At 36.3% G+C, this 17,583-nt stretch overlaps 1 protein-coding gene across 4 annotated transcripts in view; it reads right to left on the reverse strand.

Moving 5' to 3' along the window:
• The window catches only part of tex2 (testis expressed 2), a 64,999-nt gene extending 47,734 nt beyond the window's left edge, over positions 1-17,265 (reverse strand). For 2 of the 4 annotated variants that reach the window (XM_056454259.1, XM_056454255.1), the window contains exons 1-2: positions 17,090-17,265; positions 5,053-5,126 (exon numbers count right to left, since the gene is read on the reverse strand). The gene's annotated coding sequence lies outside the window, so the exon portion shown is untranslated. Of the gene's footprint in view, positions 1-1,553; positions 1,644-5,052; positions 5,127-17,089 lie in introns of those variants that run through there. The other 2 variants (XM_056454258.1, XM_056454257.1) reach the window with 2 other exon arrangements.
• Positions 17,266-17,583: the final 318 nt, after the last annotated feature.

The following is a 17,583-nucleotide window of genomic DNA, read 5'->3' on the forward strand; positions in this document are numbered from 1 at the left end:
GATACACTACAAGCGGTTACAAGTAACAAAACACAAATAAATACATGATTTGCAAGCTAGAGAAAACAAGAAGGCAGCCATTTTAATCGCACTTACTCACACTTGTGAAATGGAGGAAGAAACTGATCCATGTACTGCGTACTGTAAAGTTGCTGTCGAACTCTGACAAAGTCCCATACATCAATAGTCTTTTCTGATTGTCTTCCTTTAACAAACGGCCAACGAATCCCCCGTTGTAAACGTGTAGATTGCTGAAGCACTCATTAGAAAAATGACAGGAATACAGCACAAGGCTGGGGCTATAATGCGGAGGTATTTTTGCAAAATTAAACTTCAACCACTGACTCCTCACAGCCTCAAGTTTGGGTGGGGAAAATAACACTAACTTTCCCTCACACTTCAGAGCACAGCATCTTTGCGACATGATTCAACCGAGGTTTGCTACAGTGTTTGTCTTTCTCTTTTTCTTTCTACAGTGTTTGTGGGCGGGGCTGGTGGTTTAAATTGTCCTGGGTGTGCGTGCGCAGAAAATGGGTGGAGCTTTAGTTCCGTATCGACGTCATGCCGGCACGGCTAAAGACTCTTTACCGTGGCGATTCATTTGAACCACTAGGAGTCGCCTCTTTTATAGATAAATCGATAGTTTTAAACATGGTGCACTTTCAGATTTAAACCTTAACTGGATATTTAACTTCACTTACAGCTGTGTTACACACTACAAGGGAGATCATTTTCAAAAACCCATAATAGGGGCTCATTAAATAAAGCATTTGTGTTTTTACATCATGGAGAATAAGGTCACAACATGTTGGTCGGAAATTATGCTTGACCTCCAGAAACACAGTGCCATTGTGTGTCTGTTAGCAGCAGTCATAATACGCCAACTGTGTCTAGTTCTGAAATAGAAAGTTGCTTCAGAGGAAGAGAAAGTCCTTTTATTCTGAATGATTATCTGATTAAAAAGGCACGGTTTTCTTAAGAAATGTATTCAAAAGCAAAATAGTGCCAATTATAACTTTAGAAGATTTGTTTCACTTAAATGACCCTTGTTTGTTTCTTTCTAATTAGATATCTTGTCTCTTATAACATCCCACAGTCATACATGATAATACCGCTCAGCATCACACTTGTCTTATGTAAAAAGAACATACAAGGACTGCAAAACGAAAAGCAGGGAATGTGCCCTGAATGACAATGAATAATTTTTAATTATGTATTGAGGATGAGAAAACACAGTAACTATGGATACCCTGAGTGAAATCAGTTTCCCCACAGGCTCTGGTCTATATAATGAGCTCATTAAGGGTATATGTAAAGAGACCTGATGAACTACACGAGTCCATTGGTTAAGGAGAATTAACCACAAAGTAATCCCAGATGTCTGTAATAATTAGTTGAAATACTCCTTAACAGTTAGTTAAAAGTAGCCTGTAGATGTATTTACTGCTATAAGAACCGGGGAACATTATATGAAAATATGCAAATGATTTAATAACACCCTACCTTAGACATTACACATTTTTATATGAGATTAATGTGATAAAATCACTTACCAAACATTGGTTTGTCTAAGGTTATATCCATATTTTGACTCATGTAATGAGAAGCTAAAGCACAATGTTGGTTAGTTTTGCTCACTCATGTTCTGTTTTCCTATTAAAGTTTAACCAGAAAATGCATGTCATAATAACAGTATCCATAAAGCACTGTTTACACAGAGCAAACAGAAAAAGAAGCTCCTTTACCAAGTTGTATTAGTTGCAGTGCCTCTATTATGCTATTTTGAATTTGATCACTCATACAATGTGTAATGTAGCTGTTTTTGAACGTAAAAGTTCGAAACTAAATTTGTACAAAAAAATTAAGCACAACAAATAAAGTTACAATCTCAGGAAAGAACACACATCTACACAGCCAAATCTAATTTGCATAACGAAATCCGCAACCCAGTACTGGGAAACACCCATACTCTCTCATTCGCACACTACAGCCAATTTAGTTTATCCAATTCACCTGTACCGCATGTCTTTGGACTGTGGGGGAAACTGGAGCACCCGGAGAAAACCCACGCCAACACGGGGGGAACATGCAAACTCCACACAGAAATGATAACTGGCCTAGTTGGGACTCAAACCAGTGACCTTCTTGCTGTCAGGCGACAGTGCTAACCACTGAGCCACCATTTCAGATCATGTCCACACAAAAGTAAATCTATAATTAAGCCAGAAATCTCCTGTCTCAGTCTAATGAGAAAAACAAACATAATCAGAAAGAAGAAAGGCATTTGATGAGCTTCTTTTAGTACAGACAATAGCCACAAACATTTGAATGGTAAAATCAGGAGTGTCCATCATGTACACTGGATTTAGAAAGAACTCTGAAAAAAAAGGGTTGGATATTTTATAAGCTTTCAAGCTCAGCATTGTAGCCTTTACACCACAGCTTTAACAGAATTTCCACACTGCTATATTTCATTTAAAGAAACTATTCAGGAATGATAACAAAACCATATCTGCAAGCACTCTCTGGTAGCTTTAGGCCCCGTTTACATTGTTGTGTTTTAATTTTAAAACAGCGTTTTATACATATTCACACTAGCATTTCATTTAATGATTCTAAAAAGCTCCACGTCTGCACTACACCACTGAAAACACACATCTCGTGACCACACACACACTCGTGCTGCACTTTATGCGGATGTCTGAGCTCCAGGCAGTCAGTGGGTGCTTTGAGCACACCTCCTCAGGTGAGAGCAGCGCACATCGGACAGTTCATACTGCTGGATCTCATCTCACTATAGTTGTTGAACGTGATATTTAATTTATCTTGTCTATATCTAACGACTCTTTGGTCTTTTGAATCTATTACTTGTTCTCAGGTAACATGTTTTAGCTGAGCGCAAAGATAAGTTAATACATTATTTTATGTAACCGCGTACACTGATTTTACATATTTGAATAATTGCTTGCCTTTTCTTCCTGTATTGTATAAACTTATTTTGCGTTATAGTTTTAAAATGGCCGTTTTTGGTTATTAAAACTGATAATCAGTTAAAGAGACAGGATACATTACATATTTTTCAATGAAAATGAAAGGAGGCAGTTATGTTATAGGCTCCATTTTGTTTTAAATATGCAGACAGTAAAGATGATGGTCATATTAATATGTAGTTACACGAGACCTTAACGTTTTTGGTGTCAAAATGAAAATAGCAACCCAGGCTCATTCTGAAAACGTAGTCCTGCGGACGTTTCTGGAGAACGCGACTTATGTAGCCAGGGGTACGTATGGCTTGCTTTAATTTTTATTTTTAAACAAGCGCTATGGGGCGGTGTGATGCCGTTCCTTTTCGCGCTTACCGGCTGACAACTTACCCCCTGTGGAGGGCTTTCCCGTCGCAACCAGTTAGCTCATCGTGTACGTCAGCAGCTTGAGACTCAGAGAGGAGATGACCACACCGATGGGGTTAGAGTCCGTGGAAATTAGACAAGACAAAAACAAAATCCAAAAAATATAATGAACGAGTGATTAACAGGGTGAGAATGTGGTAAAAAACGTGGTAAAAAGCAGACAAGGGCTTTTCTTTTTCTGGATGGCTTTTGTAATTCATTGGTTGGGTTTTAGGGAAGTAAGTGGGTGGGTGGGTCAATCGATAAAATTGGTTGGGTTTAGGGAAGGAGGAGGGTGGGTCAGTCGATTGGTCGGTGGGCCAGTCAGCCATCCAGTCATTCAGCCAGTCAGACAGACGTTTGGTCGACAGCGGCCTCTGGTGGGTTTATGCGAGAACAGCGGGCGCGAAAGGCACTCGCAAGAGAAGTTTGATATATGAAAAAGCGCACGCAGCGGCCTTTCGCGGATTCACGAAAAACAAAAACTGCAAAAATACGTACCCTCCGGTCTCCAGACAGGTCCGCGGGACTACGTTTTCAGAAAGAGCCTGGGTTGGAAAATAGGCAGTTCCTTATATCATGTTTTCATTTTGGTGTTAAGATAGTGAAACAATCTAGCCAGGGTGATGTGAATGACGTTATAAAGTACGTTCCCTTTGAAGATTTACCCAACATGTCCTCAGGAGTTTTTCATAAAAGGAAAGATTGCAAGACTGAACTTTGAGTGCTTGATATTGAGAAATAGCCCCAATCAGGTAGCAAATGTCTGCAGCCCGGCCTCCACTTTCAGATGTCTTCGTTTTCCCCCATCCACACTGATATAGATCAGCAACGTTTTAGCGTGAAAACGGCCTTTTCAGCATTTTTAAAACACTCTGTTTTCATGGCTCGGAAACCCCAGCATAGTATGGACGAAAGGAGTAACCGTAGCAAAAGTTATGCAAATTAGTGTGAACGGGGCCTTAGGTGCATGCTGGACTAATGATTTAAGCTAAATACAGTAAGTAAAACATACCTATGATCAGCAGCCGTGATTAAACATACAGCACCAAATAAAATGTTAGAAATACAATCGAAAAATCACTGTACTCTTTCAGTTACCCCTTTTTGGGTATTTTTATTTTAGAGGTTTTTATTTTATTGGGATGGGACAATAAAGTTAAAAGACAGGAAAGCATGGGGAGCAGAGTGAAGGGAAGAACCGAAGAAGGACCTTAAGACAGGAATCGAACTCCGGTCACAATACTATGTGTTGACAAACTAACTGCAAGGCTTTTGGTGCAGACAGTTTCCCCATTTTTAAATGGATTCAATCTACAGCCATGAAAACACTGTTCAACAGCTAAAACTTTTGTTTTCATCTAATGTTTTAAGTAAATCTGCATAATGTCACATGAACTGCCTTGAAGGACTATTTAAAAACGTACAGCCTGCAAATTGCAAAAGTCCATAGTAAATGCAAGATGTCTAACGTCCTAATGGCAAGAGTTAATGTCAGTCATTTAGAAAGTTGTTGTTTGCTTGATTAAAAAAAGGCTGTTCTACTCTCAAGCATTGTGCGAAAATACAGTTAAGTATCATGGATGTAAATACAAAAGCAGCTCAGCTGATTAATTTCAGAAAGGTACCTGGAATCAATACAAATCACAATTTTAGCACTTACGTCGAGACCTTGGCCACATTCAGTCTCCACCTGCAACTGTGTCTGAGCATGGTGTCATGAATCACTTCAAAAGCCTGCAGATGGTAGAGACACACAACTCTGCATTATTGTTCCATATTTTTATCATGTGCTGCAGTCATGGAAAACACAGTAAATATTTGCTGATACTCAATATGCGAGAATAAAAACAATGACGGCAGCTGTATATGGCATCATAGAGAAAAATGTAGAGATTCATTTCATACAACGTTTAGATCCTTTTCAGAGCTTGAAAGTAATAAGTAGGGCCAGACAGAATCTGTGGATGTTTTTTGCAATGTCTGCTGAGAATTTTGGTAAAAATCTGCGGATTTCTACGGAATTATTTTGGGAGTATCATAACTAAAATCTTAATGTGAAATAAAAAGTAATATGTTTTTAACTTGTATTCAATGTTTACAATGCAAATCCAATTAGATCCACTTTATTTGGTAAACAAAGCAAGTCTCTCATATAATTTATCTACTAAAAGACAGAAAATATTACTTTACACACTGCATTGTACATAAATCAGATGAACATTTTCATATTAGTCAATAATATTTCTGTAATTATTTTAAAAGCTGAATAAATATAGATTTACACACGTTTACACAAGTAAATAAACAGAATTAATGATGGGCTAAAAATCGGTGGAAATCTGCAGAATTCTGTGCGCGCAGATTCCGTGTGGTCCTAGTGATAGGTTACTAAGATGTTTATAACATGAAAGCAAAAATAAAACAGCTGAAACATTCTTCAAAATATTTTGTCATGTTAAAGATAACAGTATTTAAATTAAAAGAGAGTCTGAAAAAAATCAGACAGTCAATTTAAACTAGGGCTGCATGACACTGGAAAAACTGACATTGTGAAATTTCTGCAATATATTGCGATATGAATACAGTTTCCCCAGATGACTTGAATAGCTCATTGATTTTACATTGATTGCAATGAATTTGTAGAGGAGCATATCTGCAATATAAGAAATTGCAAGATTACATAATACAGTGGAGCAAATGTAAAATTACAAATAGAATACATAATGGATTTAACGTCTAACGGCAGTCAGACACCGAAATTGAATAATCAAATAACACTTAAGTATAGTAATTTTTTGTTAACTTAAGCATTATGTTTCCTTCTCCATTTGCACCAGACACTTTCTTACATACACTCCATCTAGGCATGAGCCAGTATGTTTCTGATGGTATAATTAGCTTGAATAAAAATGCCATGGTTTTATGGTATCACAGTATTGTGATTACTGCTCTAAAATAAGTTACTTTTAAATGGCTGGTTAAAAAAACAAAAAACAAACAAACAAACAAACAAACAAACAAAATTCCCCATTGAACACAGTAGATTTAATTTTAGGAAACATGTCAGGCTAAATAGTTCAAATAAATAATTGACTTCGGCTTTCTTCCTTAGGTTCAAAAACACAGATTTCTTTAAAACACATAAAAGAATACATATCCCTTAAGAATGGTATGACAGAGAATTTTAGCGGTTTTAAAACCCTGAGTTTTCCAAAACACAGTAAACCTTGAAACCGGTTATCGTCCCATGCCTAACTTGATGTAATACTGAGTCTACTTCACGCAGGTGAATGTGCTGAGCTCGATAAATCAACTGTAGGAGACACACTCTTTCCACTCTGTGCATGTGCTTACAAGTGTATGTGTACATGTAGGGAATATGTGTTTATGTGTATTGTATACAGTTAGGTCCATAAATATTTGGACATCGACACAATTCTAACATTTTTGGCTCTACACCTAATCATAATGGATTTGAAATTAAATGAACAAGATGCGCTTTAACTGCAGACTCTCAGCTTTAATTTGAGGGTATTTACATCCAAATCCGTTGAACGGTGTAGGAATTAGAACAGTTTGCATATGTGCCTTCCACTTGTTAAGGGACCAAAAGTAACTGGACAGAATAATAATCATAAATTAAACTTTCGCTTTTTAATGCTTGGTAGCAAATTCTTTGCAGTCAAATACAACCTGAAGTCTGGAATGCATAGACATCACCAGACGCTGGGTTTCATTCCTGGCGTTGCTCTGCCAGGCCTCTATAGCAACTGTCTTCAGTTTCTGCTTGTTCTTGGGGCATTTTCCTTCAGTTTGTCTTCAGCAAGTGAAATACATGCTCAATCGAATTCAGTTAGGTGATTGAGTGGCCATTGCATAACATTCCACTTCTTTGCTTTCAAAAACTCTTTGGTTGCTTTTGCAGTATGCTTTGAGTCATTCTCCATCTGCACTGTAAAGCACCGTCCAATGAGTTCTGAAATATTTGGCTTAATAGGAGCCAAAAAAATAGCCTGAAACACTTCAGAATTCAACTTCCTGCTTTTGTCAGCCGTCACATCCTCAATAAATACAAGAAAACCAGTTCCACTGACATGCCCACATCATGTCACTACTACTACCATGCTTTACTACTTAGGATTATGAGCAGTTTCTTTCCTTCTCAATACTTGTCTCGTCCCACACTCCGGTACAAGTTGACCTTGATCTCATCTGTCCATAGGATGTTTTTGAGGCTCACCAATGGTTTACATCTTGTGGTGAGCCCTCTGTATTCTGTGTAAGTCTTCTCTTGACTATTGACTTTGACACACATACACCTACCTCCTGGAAAGTGTTCTTGATCTGCCCAACTGTTGTGAAGGGTGTTTTCTTAACCAGGGAAAGAATTATTTGGTCATCCACTACAGTTGTTTCCGTGAACTTCCGGGTCTTTTAGTGTTGCTGAGCTCACTGGTGTGTTCTTTCTTTTTAAAAATGTGCCAAACAGTTGTTTTGGCCACACATAATGTTTTTGCTAGCTCTCTGAAGGGTTTGTTTTTTTTAGCCTAATGATGGCTCGCTTGACTGACAGTGACAGCTCTTTGGATCTCATCTTGAGAGTTGACAGCAACAGATTCCAAATGCAAATAGCATGCTTACAAAGAATACTGGACCTTTTATCTGCTCATTGGAATTGGGATGATAAGGGAATAAACACACAGCTGGCCATGGAACAGCTTAGAAGCCAATTGTCCAATTGCTTTTGGACTCTTAACAAGTGAGAAGCACATATGCAAACTGTTGTAATTCCTACATCGTTCACCTGATTTGGATGTAAATAACCTCAAATTAAAGCTGACAGTCTGCACATCTTCCATTGTGTTAGCTTATAGAGCCAAAAATGTTAGAATTGTGTCGATGTCCAAATATTATGGACCTAATTCTATATGTATGTATTAAAAATGCTGAACGTAGACTTGTCGTGGCATATTGCTGCTCTCTGGGTTTTTGAAGTGCTTAGTTTATCCTCACTTGTAAGTCGTTTTGCATAAAGGCATCTCCTAAATTAATAAATGTAAGTAATTATATCAAACGAATCTGCAAATGTTATAATTACTTGTGCCCAAATGGTTTTAAGCAACATGCCTTAAAACAAAGGCAAATGAAAACTTTCACTCTAAGGTTAAACTTCACAATGACGACACAATTAACTGTAGTGTCTGGTCTGAACTTGCAGATTCTGACTATTGCAGAACATTACAATACAGATGCTGAAACAATATAATGTGTAGGCCAAAATTAAACTGAAAACTTCCTCGTTAACATCTTCCAAGAACTTATGATCTGCTCACATTAGTTTTATAATTTTATTATCGAACAATAACTAAACTTTTCAATACTAAAAGTGTATACAAAGCAATCAGGAAGCAGTATGCAGACCAGCTGGCAGACGCTCTACTGAGTGCTCCGTGTTTCAGGCAATCTTCAGTATGTTCAGATGTGCTCTCAGTGCTGCTTGGCCTTTTAGTTCTGGCGTGTTACACAACGCAGGTTAACATGTAGGCTGCTGAGAGCTCTGCTTTGGTAAGCTCTGTTTTAATATTGTCACTCAACACATATAAACATACAGACAATACTCATGCAACTTTTATGAGCTCTGCGCATGCGCGTGTTTGACACACAGCAAATAAAGGTGTATTTCATAAAGAGTGTGAAACAACACCTGTGTCTTTATGCAACTTTGTGGCTGCAGTTAGTCAAATGTTCACAGAAATGTACTGCAAGTTGGAAAGAGAGGGGTCCATTCAACTATATGCAAAAATTTATACAAAAAAAATTCATATAAAATAACTTTCTTTGTCAAAAGCAAACAAAGCCCTCTCAACAAAGACCCCCTCTGCATATTACATCAGTGTCAGACAGGTTCAGGCACATTTTATAGTTATATATTTATGTTTTTTTTAATATGGATGGAAAAATATTCTGCCACAACCATAGTATATCAACATACGCATCTAACTTCTGAGGAAATAAACTGGCATTTTTAGATATTTTTCTCTGAAGCAAGTTACATTAAGAGAAAAACCAAATGGCTACTACATATACTCCATGTGTTTTGTGAAAGATTTGCCTAAAATGTGGTATACTGAAACAGCACACTGTAAAAAAAATCCATAAAGTAGCAATTTTCTCTATTTTGTGATTCATGTTTTTATTATTTTTTTCCCCTGATTATTTATACTTTTCAATTGCATTATATGACCTTGATCCAACCTTTGAAAAAGCTACTTTTAGTAACATTTTTAATAGTTTAAAGTGATATATTGTCTGGAAGCAGGGTATCTTCCGTCCATTAAATATCCCTTTTCAAAAAAAAAAAAAAAGGAAAATTAAGAAAATGGACGTTTTTCGGTTTTTCTTTTGCTCACAAAAACGAAAAAACGAGATTTTGGCTCGATTTTCGTTTTTTAAAATAAAATAGGAGGAAATAAAATAAAAAGAACCCTTGTGGTACCCTTTGTTATAGCAACTGGGCCCAATATTATTCTGGTCCAATATGTTATTTTTCTGGTCCTATTAAAAAAACTAAACAATAAAACAAACACTAAGTGAACAATATTAATTATTATTATTATTATTACTGTTAGCCTATTATTATTATTATTATTATTATTATTATTATTATTATTATTATTATTTAGGCCTACAGTGGTTCGAAAACAATCATGCAAACCAGAAACCAGGTGCTGCTCACAAATTGGCTATCTTTGCTCAGCATCAGATGCACAGCAGCAAGAAGTTTGGCAGCGAACTATGACCTTTTTTTAATGACAAATGTTTAATAATACTTCTAATTTACATTTTTATTTAATTTATGCATACGCAATGAATGTAAGCCTGCTAACTGATCAAATGACAGAATATGTAACTTAGTTAATTATATATATATATATATATATATATATATATATATATATATATATATATATATAAATATATAACTATATAGTTATATATATATAGTTATTTATATATATATATATTTATATATATATATATATATATATATATATATATATATATATATATATATATATATATATATATATATATATATATATATATATATTTAAAAAATAATTAAAAATTAATTAAAATTTTAATTAAAAGCCTGGGTGCTGGTTTGCAGAGGGCTCTTATTTTGAGAGCTACATCCCGAGCTCAGATTTGGTTGACCAATCAGAGGAAAAACTGTGTTTTAGCACCGCCTACATGTGTATAATGAATTTTAAAGTTGTTTATTCGTTTTCCTACCCACAATTAACAAACAAAAATCGAGCCAAAATCTTGTTTTTTAATTTTTTTTAGCAAAAGAAAAACCTAAAAGGGGCCGTTTTCTTAATTTTCTTTTTTTGTTTGAAAATGGATATGGAATGGACGGAAGATACCCTGATTGTCTGGGTCGGTGTCATATATTTTGGTACAAATAACCTTGTAATAAATGTTTCTATTATTTTACAAACTTATTTCTCTATATATTATTAAACTCTATATAAGTTTTGCTTAATTAAAAGTCGAAAGATCAGAGATCAATTTTTTTAAAGCATTATATAAATAAATGTGAATTGAAATAATTAAACTGTCAACACCACCCAATTTTCTTAAATTTGAATCTTAAAAAAAGCTTTTGAAACAATGACATTCTCATTGCTTTTGCCATTGTTTAAAACAGTAACTTATGAGTTGTATTTTCATTACCAATGTTAGATGAATAGTTTGATATTAATTAATTAAGCTTTTATAGTTGTTGAATAATTGTTGGTCGCATCTGAAAATGCAACCTGTCTGCTACACCAGAATGTTGAATGTTTGAGATGTTTAAAAAAAAATAAAGAAATCTTGATTGTTTTAGGTGCATGATTGTTGACAATCAGTCATGGCAAGAAAGATTACCATTAGATTGTGGGAGGTTGTAGTAGTTTAATATGTTGTTTTATTGAGGTTAAATCAAGTTTGATTTCTTTTTATCCAACTTCTCAAGAATCAGCAATGTAATAACATGTTGTGAATTTAGCAATACATCCTCTGTGAGTCATGAGTCATGACTAACTCCATCTCCGTTTTTTTTGCCATTTCTGTGCAGACTTTTGTAAAAAATCTGTGGATTTATGCAGAATGATTTTAGGATTATTGTAGCTAAAGTCATTCGTTCATTTTCCTTCGGCTAGTCTCCATTTCAAAGGTTTCCAAAGCAGAATGAACCGCCAACTATTCCAGCATGTTTTACGCAGCGGATGCCCTTCCAGCCGCAACCTAGAATTGGGAAACACCCATACACACTCATACACTACGTTTAGTTTATTCAATTCACCTGTACCGTCCATCTTTGGACTGTAAGGGGAAACCGAAGCACCTGCAGGAAACCCACGAGAACACGGCACATGCAAACTCCACACAGAAATGCCAACTGGTCCAGCTGGGACTCAGCGACCTTCTTACTGTTAGGTGACAGTGCTAACCATTGAGCTACCATGCTGCCAGTAACTAAAATTTTAATATATGAAACATAAAATAATACAATGTACAAAATAATTAATTACAAGTAATTAAATTGACTCGATGGGCTAAAAATCTGCGACAGATTCTGTGTGGGCCTAGTCATGACTTGGCCCTGGAGAGCCGCAGTCCTGGGTTTTAATCTGGCCCTGACAACTTTCTAGGCTGCGTGTGAAAGCTTAAGACCACTGACTTTTTGACTTTGGAGGCAGCGTTTGCGCAAAACTGATTTCAGAAATACTTCTATGGCAGAATAACAATTTAATAATGTATCAAATAATATAGAGTCTTTGTGATGTCTAGGTGAATATATAATTACTATAGAAATGACATAAGTAGTGAAAAATGTTGGTCAAAGACATGCACAAATGACCAACAATTGCAGCTTACAGATGCATTTTTTAGCCCAACTGACAGGAATGGTATGCAAATGATTGTGGGGCATAAAAGGCATTGACAAATCCATCAACGGCACCTCCAAAAACTGATGGTGAAGCTAGATTAGGACCATGCTTCGAAGGCAGCATTTTCCAACATTTGGAAGCAGCTAATGAAATGTAAGGACTTAATTAGCTTGTTCAGGCATGTTTGAATAGGGTTGAAGCAAAACATTACAGGACCACGGCTCTTAAGGAACACACTTGCTTACCCCAGAATTTACCCTTTGGTCACTCTCCATGACAAGATACACTCTTTAACAGATCATATTGTCATAATTCATTGTTCGCATGTAAATAAAAGCCAAAGTCAAATCTGTTTATCATATAAAGTGGTCATACTTTTTAGGGATTTTAATTAAACAAATGATATGTGGATTCATTTGCATATTGGGTGAACCATCCCGTTAAGCACATAGTTTTGTATGCAGCTTGGATGCGAAAACCTGAAAATGGGAATTTACAAATGTTTACTGTATATAAGGGGCATGGTACAATATATCACAAGAGCAGACAATAGAGATTTAACTCAAGACTAAAATATAAATGACAAATGACAATTCCCCAACAATTAAATATATTTGAATTAGTCATACAATAAAAAGGCATATAATCAATAAGTTGCAGTACTTAGATGTTAGAAGATCTTCATGTCAACTGGTCTGGATAGCATTGAAGAGATTGAAGCTTCAATTTTTACATTTATTTAATAAAAAGTAGTGCCACCTGACATGAATATGGCTAATTACAGTATATAAGAAAGAAAAATTACTTTACAGTGTTCATATTTAATTCACCGTGGCTTACAGCTTCCTTACCCCCTCAATAGAAACTGTATATAAACAGATATATGACTATGTATGTAATTTAGGATTTTAATTCAGGTTTTTGGAGATCTTTGATCGGTATTTATTTCTTTAGCAGATATACGATGGAGCAGCTTCTGACAAAGTAAATAATTAAATATTCATCAGGAATTTTTGGGATGATAGTGCTAGCCTAATTTAGCGCATGTAATTGGAAGAGTTTAGTGGGTACAAACTGATGAGATTCTTTTTTATGGAAACAACTATCTTGAGTTTCTCAGTGAAATGTCCTAGCTTAACTATATGTTTAACTATACATAAATGATCTGCAAGCTGTTTGTGAATGCAACAAGATTGAACTGGTGCAAATATAGATAAGGCCAAAGGCTAGTCATTTTCCTGCTCCAGACATATTAGTATCCTGGATGAACAAAATGAAATTATAAAAAAAAATAAATAAATAAATCTCTGTCTCTCTGTTTGTTACAGTTATAAAGCAAATAAGCACGCCTATAAATTAAATAGTTTCACAAAGTAATCAATAAAAGAGTCTCTTCATATGTTAACTGATATTTTTCAATAATAAATGACAGACATCATCATAAAATTATTAGCAAAGTCTTGTGAATATTTATTGTTATTCTTATTTTGGACTATGTATGCTTATATAATTATATATAATTATATATATATATATATAATTATATATATATATATATATATATATATATATATATATATATATATATATATATATATATATATATATATATATATATATATATATATATATATATATATATATATATATATATATGCGCTTTTTTAAATAACCAGGGGCAAAATAATAGGTTAGTAAGTTAAGTTTAACATTAGGGACCACAAGTCCAATGGAAATCAGTTTTTAAATGTATTGTGTCATGGTTAAGAAATACCCTTTAGTTTTGTTAAATTCTCAAAACAATAACCAACCTATAATAAGATAATTATTTGTTAGCAAATGTAAAAATCATGCATAAACAACTGTTGATACCAATGATTAGCCAACCCTGCTGGTTTACTATTTTCGCAATGCATAAGAGATTTATTTCAGTCAGTAGAATTTATCCAACACAACTGAGTAGGAACACAAACAACATCTCAATCCCTTAGGCATTTTGTAAAGTTGGTTTGATATTCACACATTTGGACTTTCACCTTCTTAATGTAATTTCCGAATGGTATTCTTTGCAATTTCTAAAAAGGAAAATCATATTAGCAGCCAATGACTATGAAAGTACAACACTGACTGAATCATATAGTGCTATATTTGAGAACTTACATGCAATTTCAGACTAAATATCTTAAAGCAGCATGGTAAAAAATGATATGTCACAAGTTGTTATGTTGTGCGCATAACTTTGTGTCAATATACTCAATCTGTATTAGCCTTTTAAAATTCTGTTTTACTATTTTATTGAAGGCCAAAGACCAAATGTGCAAATACAGAACCATGTCATGTCATTTTAATCTGCTTATTCGGGGCCAGGTCGCGGGGGCAGATCCCGAGGCATTCCCAGGCCTGCCGAGAGACATAGTCCCTCTAGCATGTCCTGGGTTTTCCCCGAGGCCTCCTCCCGGTGGGACACGCCTGGAACACCTCCCAAGGTAGGCATCCTGGAGGCATCCGAAACAGATGCCTGAGCCACCTCAGCTAACTTCTCTCGATGTGGAGGAGCAGAGGCTCTACTCCGAGCTCCTCCTGGGTGACAGAGCTCCTCACCCTGTCTATTAGGGTGCGCCCTGCTATCCTGCGAAGGAAACTCATTTCAGTCGCTTGTATCCGAGATCTTGTCCTTTCAGTCATGACCCAAAGCTCATGACCATAGGTGAGAGTTGGAACGTAGAATGACCGGTAAATCGAGAGCTTTGCCTTTCAGCTCAGCTCCTTCTTTACCACAACAGACCGGTAAATTGACCTCATTACTGCTGTTGCTGTGCCAATCCGCCTGTCAATCTCATGTTCCATCCTTCCCTCACTCGTGAACAAAACCCCAAGATACTTAAACTCCTTCACCTGGGGAAAGGACTTTCCTCCAACCTGGACATGGCAAACCACCTTTTTCCGGTGGAGCTCCATGGCCTCGGACTTGGAGGTGCTGATTCTCATCCCAGTGGCGTAACACTCGGCAGCAAACTGCCCCGGTGCATGCTGAAGGTCCATGTTCGATGAAGCCAGCAGAACAACATCATCTGCAAATAACAGAGATGAAACTCTGTGGTCCCCAAACCGGACCCCCCTCCAGCCCAAGACTGCGCTTTGAAATTCTGTCCATAAAAATTATTAACATAATTGGTGACAAAGGGCAGCCCTGCCGGAGTCCAACATGCACTGGAAACAAGTCTCACTTATTGCCGGCATTTTCCACGGACAAATACAGAACCAACTTTACCTCATTTTGTTAGTTACTTTGCTCATTGTTTTGGATTAGGCATGGGCCGATATAAGATTCTGACGGTATTATAACCTTGAATAAAAATATCACGATATCACAGTATTTTAATTCATTCATTCTTTCATTTTCTTTTCGGTTTAGTCCCTTTATTAATCAGGGGTTGCCAGAGCAGAGTGAACCCCTAACTTATCCAGCACGTTTTACGCAGCGGAGGCCCTTCCAGCTGCAACCCATCACTGGGAAACACTTATACACTCTCATTCACACTCATACACAACAGACAACTTTAGCTTACCCAATTCACCTGAACCGCATGTCTTTGGACTGTGGGGGAAACCGGAGCACCCGGAGGAAACCCACCTGAACACGGGGAGAACATGCAAACTCCACACAGAAACGCCAATTAACCCAGCCAGGGCTCGAACCAGCAACCTTCTTGCTGTGAGGCGACAGCACTACCTACTGCGCCACCGTATCGCCCGGTATTATAATTACTGCTAAAATATATTCTTTTTAAATGTCTGGGTAAAAAAAACTAAAACTTTTTCCTCTTTTGAACACAATATATTTTATTTTGAGAAACATTTCAAATATTTTGGAAGAGTAAACATGTCAGGCTAAATGAATTACTGACTTCTGCTGTCTTCAAAAACAGATTTTTAGAATTTAAAACATCATCTTTAGATATCTTTTCAGCTAACCATACTGCTGTCCTAAAAAACAAAACAAAAAGAACGTGAATAAAAAATCTTACACATACTTTAGGAACGGTATAGCAGACAATTTTGACGATTTTAAAACCTTGACTTTTCCAAACCACGGTATACCTTGAAAACGGTTATTGTTCCATGCCTATTTTGGATATTACGAAAGAAAACAAGACAACCTTGCCATTCTTTCACTGCATTCCAGTGTTGACTTTGATAACTGGTTGTCGAGTTACTGTGAAACTGTGGTATTTTGAAAACTATAGTTGACAAGGCCACTGAATGACATCCTTAATAAGAGTTATTACTACAGTGGCATAGTTAAAAACACGTATATGATGAAATCGTTAAAATTACGGTAGAAATATCATGATTAAACGTTGTTCGCTTGTGACGATAGTTTCTGAATGTACTTTTAAGGTAGTAAGGTAAACCCCACTGCTCTTTTAAGTATCTCCGTGTCGTGTATTTATCCTGGTATACGAATAAGGTAAATATCCAACACTATGCTACTACCACTTGATAGCATCACCCTACTCTTTGTATCTCCTCAAACAGCTGCGTGTCTCTGCCCGTAGCATCTCAAGCACACGCTAAAGCAGCAGGGTTATAAAGCACCGATTACAAAGCATCAACAGCTGATGAAACACACAGGACATAACTGACACCAAAGATTTGCGGTTGCTATGATACTCGTCTGTCTCAAGACAGGGATGCTGCTTCTAGCAACGACACAGATGATGATGATGATGATGGGCGTGAGCGCGATCTTACCATTACATATCTTCATTATCCAGCCAAAATTACAAGCAGAGGGGTATCCAATGTGTTGCATATTCGGATGTCCGTCCACAATCGATCTGGACTGTAGATGTTGTCATGTCTGTGTTTATAATCCAGTGACAGAAGCACATCAGGGAAGCGGAGCGAAAATAACCTATTCAGACTCCCCAGACTCCACCAATCAAACAATGATCCGCTGTAGATGATGACACACGTCTACGTCCACTCTCTCTGTGCTGGATTAAAATGTCTGCTGCAAGGGCGTGTGTTTGTTTTGGTGAGTTGGACGAATTTGCAGGGCAGAAGCGCCCCCTGCTGATAATATAATATAATATAATATAATATAATATAATATAATATAATATAATATAATATAATATAATATAATATAATATAATATAATATAATATAATATAATATAATATAATATAGCAGCAAGAAGGTCGCTGGTTCGATCTCCGGCTGGGCCAGTTGGCATTTCTGTG

Source organism: Danio aesculapii, chromosome 3 (assembly GCF_903798145.1).
Source record: "Danio aesculapii chromosome 3, fDanAes4.1, whole genome shotgun sequence".
Taxonomy (NCBI): Eukaryota; Metazoa; Chordata; class Actinopteri; order Cypriniformes; family Danionidae; genus Danio; species Danio aesculapii.